We start from the raw sequence: 16,292 nt of genomic DNA, 5'->3' as shown, positions 1-16,292 counted from the left end.
CCCAAAATAACCATGAGATGAAAGAATCACAACATTAATAACCATAGGAATCCCTACTAGAAACATTTCCAAAGTCGATAGCTCGAGTGCTTGAAGGATCTCTAACAACAAATGAATCATATCCAAGACATGCTCTGCATTGTCTCCCCATCCTTTTTCCAATCACATTTCCTGTAACCTGCCCATAGAAAATTCAAGTAACAATCAAATGAAAGCATTAACATTTGTTTTTATCTTTTATATCTATAAAATTTGAATTTGATTTGCCTCAGGAACACATTAATTTATATTTATATTCTTCCTGACATATGATAAGGTATCAATCAAGCATGACATCAGAAAAATCGACCTCAATGATGTCCTCAAACAATTTGTACAATATCAATATTTTTCTTTCTATAATATCTTGGGTAGAAAAAAGAACATATCTACAAAAGAAAAGTCCATATATTGCTTATGTTCAAACTATGTATATCATGTATTCTTCGACAACTTTTTAAGATGTTCCTCTACCTTTACCAAAGTGAACTGTAGCTTGGTTAAACTTTGTATCCTTTCATTCGACATCAATTTCTGAAAGATAAATGTCACACATTATTCTTTCCCATTTCTCAACGTGCTACATATGATAAATTGAATGTCACATAAAACCAAGAGAGAACCCTTTAACCCTTTCCTAACCAAAACAAACAAACAAACAATGCCTCTAATAAAACTTCATTCTAATATCAATAGATGAAATGGGAGTGGTCCATTTTCGCTACTTGACTTTTCCTGTTTTGTTATGAAAGTGCTTGAGCTTCAGAAACCAGCAAATGTGAGGGAACTTGTAAATGTGAAAAAAACTATGTTGACCTTTGTAGACTTCTTCAAAATGATGTGAATGATGCCATTTTCGAATGTGGCAAATCTGATAATAAGAAATGGTCACATTGGATGCAGATATTAAATATAAAAACTTGTGGACATGACATGTATTCTAATAAATTGCATTGCAATGACTTCCATTGGCCTCCACAGGTTACAGCTCCACAGTATGTTAGTCTTGATGATGAAAGAGAGATGGAAATGATAAGTATGGGTTGTCCTAGTTTGTGTAGTGGATATCTTCAAACCAAGATCGTCATCTTAACGAACCTAGGTTCTGAAATGGTAAACTTGGATCTGGTCGTCACCTATTTTCATTCCATCGTACTTTTTCAAGACTCAATAGGACATATTGGTTCTTCATCTTATAATAGGGTTTCTTTTGAGGTTATAGATAAAGCTTATCCAAAGCAAATGGATTTTTGGGCTTGAAGAGATATGGATCAGTTAAATGATAACAATCATATGTTTTTTTCCCAAAATTCAAATGTAGGGATACATTTTGCAGATTTTACCTGTCCACCAGTGTTTTATCTAACATTCCTAAAACATTTTCTTGCCCAAAATAACCATGAGGTGAAATAATCACAACATTAAAAACCGTAGGAATCCCTACTAGAAACATTTCCAAAGTATATGGCTCAAATGCCTCAACTCCTCTTGTAGTGGCAAACCATATAATGTAAAAAGTGAACTTCCATAAGCATTTTTGTCTAGAAAATCCTCCATAGTTGAATTTGGAGGTAGTTCTTGCACAGTCATCTATTTAACAACAATAAGAAATCCTTTATCCATGAAATTCATATGATGGTAGAAATTTCAAAAATCATACATAAAAAATTGTGTAAAAAACTAGGAAATGAATTTCAAAACAAGCAGATTGCAAAGTAACTACGTCATAATATGATGTTTTCAAGAATAAAATACTCACTTTATCATCTTCCAACGTAATTACAAGGAGACTATCGTTTGTGCCACATGGTGGGCTCTAGAATTTATCCATATGTGGGTAACAATCTTTATGGGAAGTGATAATAACACCCATAAATCCATTTGAATTCATTGGATTCTAGGAGAGGAAAACTTAGCATGTTAGTAGTTTCATATTTACAAAACAACCAACACGTTGAGCATTGACAAGCATATTAATAACAAGCAAAAGTGTCTTATGACCAATGGCTATATAACCATTGCTAAATCCCATGATTCTAAATCTTTAAGAAGTCAAGCCATCATCTTATGAAAAAGATATTATTACATCTCTCACAAATGGTTGTCTCAAGATAAATGAGCAAATATTGTTGTAAGGATATTGTACGCCACCCTTTCCATGACATCAAAGGAAATTCAATAAGCTTTAACTACATGTCCACCTGTAATAAGAGGAAAAACTTAAGGAATGCCCCAACTTACACAAATGGCCACTGTGGACTCCCACGCAACAGAGTAAGTGGGAAGCATGGGGTTATGGTTGAGGCATGAGTGTCACCAGTTAAAAAAACACACTAACAACAACAATAATACCTTTCATTATGGAAAATTTTAATGGATGAGGATGAATCCAAAAAATGACATATCTTAGAAAAAATACTCTTTCTCAACAAACTCAAAGGGTAATCCACTCGTCGGTGTCGGGGAGGAATGTGCTTGATCCTGGGGGGGAAATAGAAATAGTTATGGGTGGGGTCTAGCAAGGCATCAAATGTATTTGATCAATTGGTCATCATAACAGATTCTTCTCTTATTATGAGATACATGCCAAATTTATCCAGACCAGTGGTTCCTAATCATGCAAGAATAATATCAAGAATCAAATGATAGGAAAAAAGGTTTGATTTCATTGATTTCTACCATGTGCTAAGAGGACTAAACTATAATGTAGATCACTCAACAAATGCAACATCTTTCCTACAAGCTAGAAAACTAGTTACAAATGGAAGGAACACCACTCCTCATTGTCCCTATAACATGAGCTCTAATTATGATTTATTCAAAATTTAATGTGCAAGACATAAAATCAATATCAAATTTCATATGTCAAGACAAGAAGAGGCCTGCAAGCTTGTGGCAAGGATGAGCATCAATATTCTTGTATGCAAAAGGGTGTGACCATCAAATACTAGAGAAGATTGTTTTTAACATGCCAATTAGCTCCACAATGGCAAATGTAGATGGAAGTGACATATTGAATGGGTTTTTGTATTGTCATTTCTAAATATTCCACAACTCTTCCTATTGGATAGTATATGGAAGGATGTATGTCAGATCCTTATCCTTCCTTCTCTTGGGATTGGTGTCAGACATCAAGAAAGTATATTGACAGGGTGATGACCACTCTGTATTTTAATGGATGGAAGATAAATCATAAGAAAAAAGGAAACTCATCAAGATCCACTCCTCCAACTTCAGAGTGACAAGCCAATTGATATTACAAGAGGAGACTCAGTGCTCAATACATCGAGATGTTAGAAATAGTAAACTTACAAAAAAATCAAAATGCTCAGCTACAGACAGATTGTGCAAGGACTCAGTGTTTCGTTCAACCATGAAGAAATATCTTCTATGGGATTTTTATGACAAAATATTTCACCTCAGTGCAAAGCATTTCTTTATTGAATTTCCACGACCTTAGGTCTAGGTTAGAGTCTTAAAATCATTGACGCTACCAAACCAAGAATCTCAACCATAAACTACTTTGCACAGCGGAAATATAAATCAGTAAATCACATATGCATAGAACATAGACAACTTTTTAATTTTTCAATCCAACTTTGTTATAGTAACAAAATATAGTACAAAATTCTAAGGCTCCTGGACCAGGGATAATGGCCCTCATACATCCACTAGTACAAGAAAAGATACTTTGACCATATGGCTGTCATATTCTTCGTCAGGTCCTCTCGGTCGTACCATGTACTTGCCCGATCCTTCAACTCCCGATCTACAGCTCCTGCCTCTCTCAATGCTCCAAGTCCATCTAGCCACTAAACCTATGAGGGCCATATTAACAACAATAAATAGAATAAAAAAAAGAACAAATTTGTTTTCCATTGTTTCAAGCTTCAGTGTTGGTATATCCTATGTAGAAACAAAAAGAAAGGTCAAGGGCGACAACTCCAAATTAAAATGACAAGATGAGCAGCAAAGGTGCATTCATATGGACAAACAAGCTATGAAAAAACATTTGTCATTTTCTTCATAAAGCATTCCATCAATCAATTTCTGAATGGATGTTGATACATTCATTGAGTGGATAGTATTTTCAGAATGAAAAATGGCATTTAGAATAAATACTTGGAAATACAATAATAGCATCTTCACTTTATGACTATAGATAAGACAACTGACAAATTGTTATAAATGTAGGAATTCATGGAAAATTAATGCCAAAAAAGTACACTATTTTCTAAGACAATTAAGACCCTTCATACCTAAGGTGACTAACCTCCTCAAGACATCTCATCTACCTTTCTCTTCTTAGAAAGCAATTACACTAAAGAAGACTAGAACTTAGCATGCAAGAGCGGATAAAGGACAGAATTGAATACTTTGCAAAGAGTTGGAATTTTGAAACCTATAGGTTGAATTTCACTAATGCCTAAGGGGCCACTCTATTCACCAAATATCCAAGAGAGCACCAGAAGATTTACGTCCGTTTTGTAGAATTTGTATCCTAGTTTTTGTATGTCTTCTTATTTAATAAAAAATATTTCCCAATTGGAAAATAATTCAACTTCATAGACACAATATAGAGTTCAAGGGGACAGAATGGAAAACAAAGACACTGAAGATTGCGTTCATCTTCACTGGCATTTTTTTTTGGAATTTTCCTTGTCCTCAATGCACTGATCTAAGGTGAAGAGCCCTCCAGTGCTATACCGGTTGGGACAATGGCTACTTTGGTATTTTTATGGTTTGTGATATATGTGTCTTTGGTCTTTGTTGGTAGTTACTTTGGCTATAAGAAACCTATAATTAAAGATATTGTTAAGACAAATAAAATTCCCAGGTAGATTCCAGAGCAGGCATGGTACATGTAGCCAATTTTCTTAGTACTCATTGGAGGCATATTGCCCTTTAGTGTAGTTTCATTGAATTATTCTTCATATTAACATCTATTTTGCTACATCAATTTTATAACATTTTTGGGTTTCTGTTCATTGTCTTTGTTATCATTATTGTTACTTCTCCAAAGATCACAATTGTCCTATGTACTTTCAGTTGTGTAGTGAGGACTAATAATGGTGGTGGAGAGCTTATCTAACTTCAGGATCATCTGCACTTTACCTATTCCTGTAGGCTACATTCTACTTCTTCACCCAGATGGAGATTATGAACCTTGTCTTTGGTATTTTGTACTTCGGCTAAATGACAATTATCTCATATGCTTTCTTTGTATTGACAAGTGAAGTTGGTTTCTAAGCATGCTTCTAGTTTTTACAGACCATTTATGCTTCAGTGAAGATTGAATGAAGTTACATGTTGTAGCCAAATTTTCCTCAAGGCCCAAATTTGCATTTGAGCAGAATCAGATGGTAGAATGTTAGATGTGTGTTCTTTGCTCTAGTGTTTAGGAAAATAGATTAGGAATTTTGTTGTTCTAGCAATAGGAGATCTTTTAGTGGATATCATAAATATCACCTATTAGTTGGGTATCATGAGTTGATCATGTCAGATATTCCTATCGAGGTATTTGCAAACCTATCAAGACGAACAACCAATGAAATTTGAAAAACTATGAGATTGATAAATGTAAGGCATGGAGCTATTTTGATGGAGTTTGTCAAGGTATTCCTTGAAAATGTCGAGGAGGATACAATATAATTATTAGAGACAACCATGTTGTTTCTTTAAAGGCACCAGTGGGGTTGAGACTAATAACAAAGTAGAGATATTTGCGCTTTGTTGATGCTAAAAATTGTTGTTGAAATAGGTATAAACTTTTCTTGGATAAAGGGTGATTCCAAGTTCATTTTAGAATGGGAAAATGGTAATTCCAAGGTTACTTATAGGGTTATGATTAGATGCATTCAAGAGCTCAAAATGAAGGGCATAATATTTAATCTTTCTAGAGAGTCATAGACTACCAAGATGATGAAAAGATCCAATGTGGAAGACCAAATTCATCCCTCTCAGATGGTGCTCTCAGTACTTCCCTCCCTTTACCTTGAAAATCACCTCAAGATTCATACTCTACTCATGCAAGTCCATTTCCTATAGCTAGCTAGGCATTAAAATGCTCTGATAAGTACTTTCATGGCCTGCTCTTTTTACAACACATCACTGGGAATCTACTTGTTTCATAAGACACAAGAAATGAAAGTAATAAAAGAGTTCTAAAAGACTGCAGCGCAAAGGGTTTTGGCATTACAAAATCCCTCCGTCATGAAAATTGCAAGTATAATAACACCTAACTACCCACCTTAGAGCTTCAAGATAAAAAGAATGGATTTGATTCAATATAGTAGTTCTAATCTTTAGTATTAGGCCTCCCAGGGGAATAAATAACTTGGCATCCTGGGAAAATGAAACAGATCACTAAATTTCACTGACATGATATATAATGGCTGGAAAATGCATCCTATAAATAGATACCTTCACAGCAACACACTCACTTTAATGCCAGATTGATTGGATAGAATAGGAATAGAGGCCTTCAAATTTTAAGGTTTGATTTATCATTTAGAAGCAGCTTTTGAAGACTTCCAACCCTTTTTATGACAAATGAGAAGTTTTCATCCCCATTCTTAGCATCCTCAGTGTCCCTCTAGTGGCAATTCCATATCATTCATGTGGCTATATTCTTGACACTATTGACAAAATTGGGTCATTCACGCATTATGACATTGCCAGCAGGTCTTAGTATACAGTCCATTTGCAATAACACATATTTCATCTCATATCTGTTTCACAAAATACACATAATCAATAAGCAAATGTATTATTTCCTCATTCAATGTCATCGGGATTAAAAAACCAACATTTAGCACCACTAGATAGAAAATTTTGTACCTACCTATGACTTTTTGCATTGAAAATACCATCAACATGTAGGAGATCATATGTTCTTGGATAGGTTAAAAATGTCTCACACCTGAACAACACAAGCCTCAAGTATTAGCAAAGATAATGGTGCTAAGCACACTAGATTTCCTAATCAAACCAGCAAGAGAAAGAAACTCACCAGTCATTATATGTACCAATTTGTCCTTAGTCATAAATAAAATTCAAGGTATTTATACCATAAGAGAAGACCACATTCATGACCCACATAAGATAATCTATCAGTGCTGCAACAAAACCCCCATAAAGAGTGTTCATATCCATATCATTTCTTATTTTATATGTTCCAATAACAGGTACCACTGCCTTGTAATGGTTAACACGCGCCGCCCATTGAGTTGTATCATTTCTAAAAGCACCGTCATTGCCCCAAAAAATGTATGGACCCACTTTGGGGCTACCTTCAAATGTTGTGGCCACTTTGGAGTCTATCCTACTCCTAACCACTTGAAGTTGTGATTTGGTTTTACTACACAAGACCTCATGGGAACATACCAGGTAGCATCTAGTTCAATGTTGTCATCACATTTAGGGGGGTAAACTATTTTTTCATGGGTATTGTAGCAACCATTGTCCAAAGATTTATGCCATACAACAATTTCATCCTTTTCATTGTATAGTTTATAGCACATCCTGTTCAAAAGACCTTGAAGGGCATCATAGTTAGCCTTCTGCTCCTCTATTGTTGTGTTCCACCAATGCCATATATTTTCATAGTTTATTGGTGCTCCATATAGGACCCAGAAGCCTCCTGGTTGCAGTACTTGATCTATTTCCATAAGGTATTCTCTACCTGCATCAACAGAACTTCACTCAACAAATAGCTACCAAGCTCCCATAAAATTTAAAGAATTGAAGAGCAATCAAGGATAATTTTGATAAAATGAAACTAATTCAAACACCTTAGTTGGATCATGTTCCCTATGTCTTCCAGGGAAATTTTTTTTTTCATAAAATCACTCTCTTACTAAATCAGTGAACAAAACCCACTAAACTAAATAGGAATATCAATCTAAAATGCTTCATAGCCATAACATTTTATTGAATTGAAATAAATACTAAAAACTAAATAAATAAATGAAATTAAAATAATTGTAAGTACTTTAATTAAATAATTAGTATGGGGTTAATGGTTAAGAACATGTGTTTTCTCATAAAAAATCACTACTTCAAATCCAAAGAAATAGAGTATGTACACCTTCCTAAACTATAACAATCAAATCAAAAATGAATATGAAAATTTCTATTCAATAAATAAGGAAAAGGGAATGAAATATTTTTTATTTAGGAAAGTATTGAAGAATAAGAATAAGAAACTGATTGGGAGCTGGGTGGAAGTCCCCTACACTTAGTTACAATAGCACTTATACTCACGTCTCTGGTTATTCACATTGATTGCGCAATAAGAATGAAACTATATTTATTTTTAACAAATAATGATTTGCAAATTGTTGTGCTCATTTTATCCATGTTAATTTGAGTACTCCTGAGCCATTACACAATCTAGAACACAACGAAAATTTAGAAGGTATCGTCAAACATATTAGATTTTTGTCCATGGAATGAGACATTAAGAGCAGTGATCCATGTCATATTCATTGGATGCATAAGGAAGCTGTTGTGTAGAGATGATACACAACATTGTAGGAATACCCTGTTCAAGTGAAAACTGCACTTGCTCTTCATGATTCTCTCTGAGCGCTAGTGACATTGTAATAATTTTACGGTCAAAAAAATTACCACCCCAACTGGAAACCTGGACAGAAAGTATTCTCTTATATAAACAATGACATGTATACTTATATAATAGATCTCACAAGTCATATTCAAATAACATAACTATGAAAATTTACGTTAAGTAAATTATTTTGATCTTTATCATGTAAGATACATAAATATACATATCATGGCAAGAAATAGAAATTGCAGATAGATTAATGAATACTAGATGCAAGGATATCTGGGAATCAACTTCTAGAAAGTACATGTAATTCTGTAGCTATTCTTTTTTAATTACCATGTCAACATGTTCACTGAGGCCTAATTGTATAAACCCACCTTGTCACAGCTAGTAGGAGGGAAGAGAAATGTCTCTCTAATAGAATTTTTACTATTAAACATAGCTCAAGATCAGGTTTAGATGTTATGTAAAGTAAAATGATGCATAGAAAATTAACTTTAGATCAATTCTTATTAATCCTCTTGCTTCTGACATGAAAATTTATGTTAGCTTTCTTTTGATAATCTGGATGTCTCAGACTCTCAGGTATAATGAACATCATAAGGTGAATCATCCATGTGTGTTGATGGTGCATCCATTAGTTTAACTTGACTCTAGATTCGTTGTTGTTGTTTATGGAGTATACTTCCTTCATAACCTTACTACATTGTGCAATCGACAATACAAACTCGGAAAGGTATCAAATACTGGATTCATTTTGGTAAAACTATTGACACTAGTTAGAATGTTACCTAACCCACATTCAATATCAAGTGCAGCTAGAACTATTCCATATTTCATTCCTGGGACCAACTCTTCTATATGATCCACATATTCACCAACTCCTTTTGGAAACATTGTACCTCCACCCGGGAAAAGGAATTTCTCCTGCTCCTTCCTCAAACAATGATGATTTGATTTTTCATTATTGATCCATTCATAGGGGCATTCTTGTGCCAATAGCAACATTTAAGAAGCAATAAGTCTGGAAACAATTCCAAATTATTATCACAGATCCTCTACAACATTTGAGTGAAAGAATATCAAAAGGTTTATATTTGGAGTTCGAGTGGGGAAACCTATAACAAAAGTCTTACATGCTTGGATCTAAGGATTGGGGGATTAAAGAGATATGAATGACAACCATTGCAAAAAAGCAGACTTCTCAATAATCATCACCATTGTTTTGCATGCCAACATAATACCATATTCTAGCAAGTCTAGGATGCAATATGGTACTCTTGACTTTGTCGCGACTAAAGGTGAGATATGAAATAAATACACTGAGCTTTTGCTTCTCCAGTATCCTTGAATGAATGAGGCACATTCCTTTCACTCATAGAAATGGGGTTTCTTTAAGATCATTTTCCCATGAATACTTGAGAGTTCATATTTAAAAAGTTCTTAAATAAAGGTACTAGATAAGATGAGTAACAATCAACTACATAAAGAGTTATGAAATTGGACATGCTTGAACCAAGGAATGTTGCAATGGCCACAGAAAAGGTACACAATTGAAAATAATAGATAGGAAATTTCTATCATTTGAATTATCCTTTGTCAAAATGGGGGCTAGCATAACAAAGATCAACCATGGTAGCAATACACAGTAATAGGCCAAAATATATGCCTTTTGAATATACATTTTTTTCCCAGTGAATTAGACAGCCACTTTGTGGGTGTCATGGTCAACATTGACCACATGCCCCCATCCTTCCAAATAACAAATAATCAAGCATCAAAATTCACAAGTTTTCCCTTAAAACGTCAGATAAGGTGGAGTAGTCACACCTTCATTCCATAATTGATTCTCCACGAGATATTGCAGAGAAATAGTAGGAAATTACAATGCATAGGTGGGGAACCCTTTATAGTTCATCATTCACAACATTCTACATGTTGTTTTTAATCCTTTGTATCTTTTTTGCTTGAATTAGTTATTTGTTACCCTACTTTTGATATCATCATTTTTCTTTCATTTCTTGTATGTTTACTATACAATCCACCTTGTAAATTGTTCCCATGGAATGAAAAACTAATGCAAAGCCACTCCTGTAAAAAGTAATTGAGGCATTGGAATATGATTCTTCATATCACCAGCAATGTCTAGGAAAAGCATACTTTTTCCATTAACACATACACATACTGTACCAAAGTAGGGGAGCTAGACCCAAAATAAACCAATGAATTTGGCATGGAGCTTATATCCTAATTTCTTTAATGATCCAACTATCCCCAGTGATTAAATTTCAGTGATATAAATATGCAAGAACACTTAAACAATCTTCATTTCATATCAACCTAAATGGAAGGTAGATTTAAAAACCCTAGATTTGGATTTAAAAACAGATATTCATGTGCTGAGTTGAGACCTATATTTAACCGTATAGTGCCAGAATACCTTATGCTTGTACAATGAATTAATGCAAGTAGATGGAAAAATTTCCTTAACAATGGATATATACATTGGGATTAAATAAGTGATGGGATAGAGCATGTTGCTAGACTACAACATGTGATAATATACTTATTTTGACTCAGGAAATTGCATGTTACTATTACCATATGCTCAAATGGAAATACTACTAGGGAATGTGTATGCGGTAGCAAGGTGTACCTGAGAAAAACACTCAATTTTCATGATTGGTACACAGAACTATGCAAACAAACGATTTTGTGTGACTATGAGAATCACCACAATGTCATACTAGATACCATGCCAATTAAAGTTTCGTAAGTAACAAAACTTGTAGATATAATTTACTAATTAGGTTAATGCAGCCAGATCATATGAGATCTTTTGAGGATGCCTATATCAAGGTGATTTGTATAATATTTGACTGAAGCATGTATGTTGTTCAAGCTTGAACATACAATAGTGAAATCTTGTTACCATGATCAGCTAGGTATGTGAGTACTAATACATCGTTGATGAAATTATTAGTAACCTAGACTAGACATTGGGAGCCTGCGAGCAGCATAATACATGTATGCTATTTTGCATGGGATTCCAATCCCAACTTTCAATGCATCCATTAGCATTCAAGAAGGAATTAATTCATTTCTTAGGATAAGGAATGTGAGAGTAGTCTCCCAATGCCATAGTTAAAGATATATTCAACTTTGTAAGGTATTCTGTGGTAGGAAGAAATTTTATTAATGAGGAACTCACCACTATTAAAATCGGAAAATAGGGCCAAATTCCACTTTGGGTAGATTTTTTGAAGAAGTTAATTGTGGAATTGAATTCCTCTTTTCGAGACGAGCAAATTGACCTAAAGATCACCAATTTTGGACAAGGAGAAATATGTTTTTGGATTCAAGCCGACACATGTGCAATTTAACAAGGTTGGCTTGTGTTTAATTAAACAAGTTGAACCCCTCTCCATCTCCTATAAAAGGAAGTTGCCTCCAACCCCATTTTATACATACACATCTCTTGTTTCCTCCTCTCTAAAATAGCCACATAAGGAAGATGTCTCCTACGAATGAGGAAGGGAAAGGTTGTTTTGGGATGTTTTATGGGCCGAGTTCCTTATGTAGGAGGCCAAGGATGTTAGGAGAAAATCTAGCTTATTTTGATGCATGTTCTCGTTAGTGTTTATCCTCTTTTACAGGCTGAGATCCTACAGGAAGGTATCCACGGACTTCAAAGCAGTTCATAATGTGTGTTGGGTCTATTTTGTGTGGTATCTCTCTTCTTTAGGTAGGATGCAACATTAAGAGGCTTCATTATGCAGACCAGAAGCCTAATACTGCTTGGACAAGGGGCCAAAAAGGTTAGTAGCATCCCAGGTAAGGCGTAAACCTTGTATTATGGAAGAAGAAGGGTCTTGAGGCATGTTTGAGGGCTAGAATTAGTCTAGAATGATGATTTGAATTGCCACAAGGAAGGTCCCAACCATTGAAATAAGGATGGAGGTGAGAAAACGAGTTATTGCAGTGATCTAATAAGCCCTAACTAGGGTTCATTTTGCCACAGAAATTCAAGCTCAAGAGGGATTGTTTGGTTGATGCCATGACCATCGTTCACCATTAGATAGGGCATAATTTGTCTGTCATTGACAGAGTGTCGGAATTGTAGTTTTGATTGGGCCATATATTTGTCTAAGGGAAGTGGTATTGGATCTTCAAATTGGCTTGCCATTTTGACTTTGAATTATTGTACACTCTCTCTATTGAACATTTGACATTAATAATAAGAAGAATTGATCAAGATTTTTCCCCATCTTGGGGTTTTTCCCTGGCTTGAACCATATACTTGTGCTCTCTTCTCTTGACTTGTCTTCTACATTTATCATTTATGTTATTTCTCTAGTTACTGTCAATGTGATAATGATTCATGTGATTTCTAATGGAAGCAAAAGGGATTGATAAATGGGCTAATATGGAACACTGAGGTAATTGTCCTAAGCAAAGAACATGTTAAGCTAAAATTAACATGGTTTCAGAGCTTATGTGAAGACAAGCCCAGGAAAGAGACAAAGCAATCACTAAAGGTAAAGCCTTCATCACATCAAAAGACAGAGACATACCTAGGATCAAGCTCCTTATGGAATTAAGTCAAATTTTGGGCATGATCTCAAGCCATAGTAACTATGACTAGGACAAAAACCTAATCAAGAAGAGCGAAGACTTTTGAGGGGCATATAAACCCTAATCTAGAAGATCGAGGGGCTAATCTAATATCCCATGAACAAAGCCGAGTTATTTTTCAAAGAAATCGCAGTCATGGGCACATCATATGAGGTCTGAAATCAATTTAGGGGGATTGAATTCTCTGAGTTTCTTCATAGGTCTGAAATTCAGAATCACTATGAATATATTATCTAAATTGTTGTTTGGAAAACATTTTGAAGTTTTCCTCTCGCATGAGAAAGGAAGCAACCACGTTCGAGTTTATTGAAGGCCTTTCAAGCTGAGCTCAGAAGAGTGATTTCTTTATGTGATACAGCTCTGTGTCCAAGGGAGTCTTGTCAATCTCAATATAGATCAAATCTATCCCTTGAATAGGAATTAATCTCTTGGTATTTTTTGGCTTATTCTAAAGACGTTTGAAGGTAATCCAAGCATTGTTTAGGCAATTTTCCATGGATGTTTATAACCTGATCTTGAACCTCTTTCTTGAGGTCTTTCACTCATTCTCAAGGTTAGTTTTGTGACAATTCAAAGGGTTTATGAGGCCGGGTATAAGGGTTTTCTATGACATACCTCTTAGAATTATTTGACAAGTCATTTTGAAGCAAGCAATCAACCTCTTTAAGTCAGCATCATCGATTTTGTTCAAGACATATATGGAAGAGTTATAACGACAATTCGTACGAGATACGCTAAAATTTCATTGACCTAGTACATCAAGGAATATTTCTACCTCATTCTAAGGTATGTGTTGATTTTGAAAAATTCAAATACCCTAACCTCTGCATTTAGGACAGAATCAAGGAAACCATCTCAAGGAAAACTTACCATGAATAATTTGATCTGAAACTAATGGTTATGTGATTGGAGATTTAAATCATTGGTTCACTCTAGCATCTTTATTGAAGTCTATAATTGAAGGTCGATTTATGAGGTTGTAGATCTGTGTAGCAATTTTTGACTTTAATACAATCATATATGTTCTTCAATAAATTATTAAAGTCTTAATCGCAATAAGAGTTACATTCAATTTAATTAAGATAAGTGTGGCTTGCCTATATTTGAACTCTAAGAGTGTTTAGTCACAACAAAATCTCAAGCAAAACATTAACATTGAACTGAAGCAGTAAGGTTTTAATATGGGTAGTTCTTCTTCATCTTATTGGGAGTCTCCTCTCTAAATGAAAATTAACAAAAGATAATCAGTTCAATGAACATTGTGATAAAAAATTTCAGTATCAGACTTAAGGCATTCATACTTGGCATGTGTGAAGCCAGTTTTAGTGACAACAAATTAGGGCAAGTGGACAGTGTGAAGCATGAATCCTCACCACAAGGAAGAAATCTATCAAAATAAACTTCAGGCGCTCCTATTGACAGATAAATGACACATCACTCAAGGTATTGATGATTATAGGCATTAAAGTTGGTATAGAGCATGAAGGTCTATTTATATTTCAAAATATTATTAAGTTCTGTGGCATAAATGAACTAAAGACTGAAGCTAAGAAAATTTGTATGAGATTAAGGCTACTTTTTTGTTGATTAAATCATATCCTTACAGTCAGTATGAAAATAGCTTGAGGGATCTTCAAAATAATTGTGGATAATCTCAGGCTTGTATAGTTGTGGCAAATAGGTGTACAGTGAAGTGTGGATCACCAAAATTAAGGGCATTCTTAGTGATATATTTGGAAGGCAACTTAAAGTACACAAGTGGTACATTTTGCAACAATATACATCCTCAAGGATTATAGTAGCACATCGTCAGACCTAAGGACTTGATGAGGAGCTGGTTAACTTTGCATCATTATTGATTATGAGCTTATGATGCCACTAATATTCTATATGGTTGAGATCACTTCTCTTTCTCACCATACATTATATAGTAGAAAACCTAAATTGGATTGAGAAATAAAGTGAAATTTATACTGCAATACATGATGAACATTGTATCTGGGCCACAACATGTGTTCACAATTTTTCATCTTCAACATTCAATGGCAAGTATCAAAACCTTGAGGGAAGAAGTCAATTTTTCAACAACAAGCTTAATGTGCATTATCTATTTGCCACATTCTTCTGTAACAACATTGAATCTTTGAAGAAATATAGTACATCAACAATTATATATATCCTAAGCATATTGATGACCTTATGAACCTATCCTATGATAACATGTTCTGAAGTTTAAAAATTTGTGGCTAAGAAGTAAATTGGAATAACTTGATTTGATCTATGATACTCATTTCTTGAGTTCTATTTGAACTATCTAAAGTATGGCAGAAGATGTTTGGACCAATGTAAATAAGGGCTAGACACCCTGGCATAATCAGGATTGAAGTAGAGAGTTCAAAAGGAATAGAGCATATCATTCCAAGGAAAAATTCAGAACAAGTACCCTAGTGTCTTCATACAGTCAGAAGTACTTATGATATACGTAATATTGAGGTACTATTGATGCAGCATGGAAATGTATCATCTTAAAGATGATGAACATATTGATGAGGGTTGGATAACTAACTCATGTAAGACTTCAAAGTTCAGAGGGAGGTATAAAATCCCTAGCCAAATGTCTTGAGGAATCCTTTTTCCCAATGATTATTTCAAGAAGGATGAGCATGTCAAAGAACATTAGGCAAGACATGACAGTTGATAATTCTCTAATGATGATCTGATAAATCTTTGTTACTTGAGAAGCCACATGACTATGATTGGATGATTTTGGTACATGGTTCATAGGATTAATATCAGGTTGCAGATAGATCGATGGTTATGTTTTGGACAAAGTTACTTTCCCGATATTCAGAGGGAGATATGATGTTTGGATGAAGCTATTGATGATTTCTTCCCAACAAATGATGATCCTCTTATTTCTTAATGTAAGAGGGAGTTGACTTTTAAAATCAAGATTACCTAGCTTTGTGCCTAAGCTTAAAGGTCTAATAAGATGGAGACGTTGTTGATCTGGTTATAGACAACTTGTGAGGACACTGGTGTATGC

The 16,292-nt window shown here is 34.5% G+C and overlaps 1 pseudogene; it reads right to left on the bottom strand.

Moving 5' to 3' along the window:
* Positions 1-6,545: 6,545 nt before the first annotated feature.
* LOC149265153 (putative methyltransferase PMT21) lies at positions 6,546-9,619 on the bottom strand (annotated as a pseudogene).
* Between the last annotated feature and the right edge of the window lie 6,673 nt (positions 9,620-16,292).

Source organism: Pinus tabuliformis, chromosome 6 (genome assembly GCF_031772625.1).
Source record: "Pinus tabuliformis cultivar Carrire ecotype Pingquan chromosome 6, CPIR1, whole genome shotgun sequence".
Taxonomy (NCBI): Eukaryota; Viridiplantae; Streptophyta; class Pinopsida; order Pinales; family Pinaceae; genus Pinus; species Pinus tabuliformis.
Note: the sequence above shows the minus strand (reverse complement) of the source record. Positions and strands in the feature narration are given on the sequence as shown.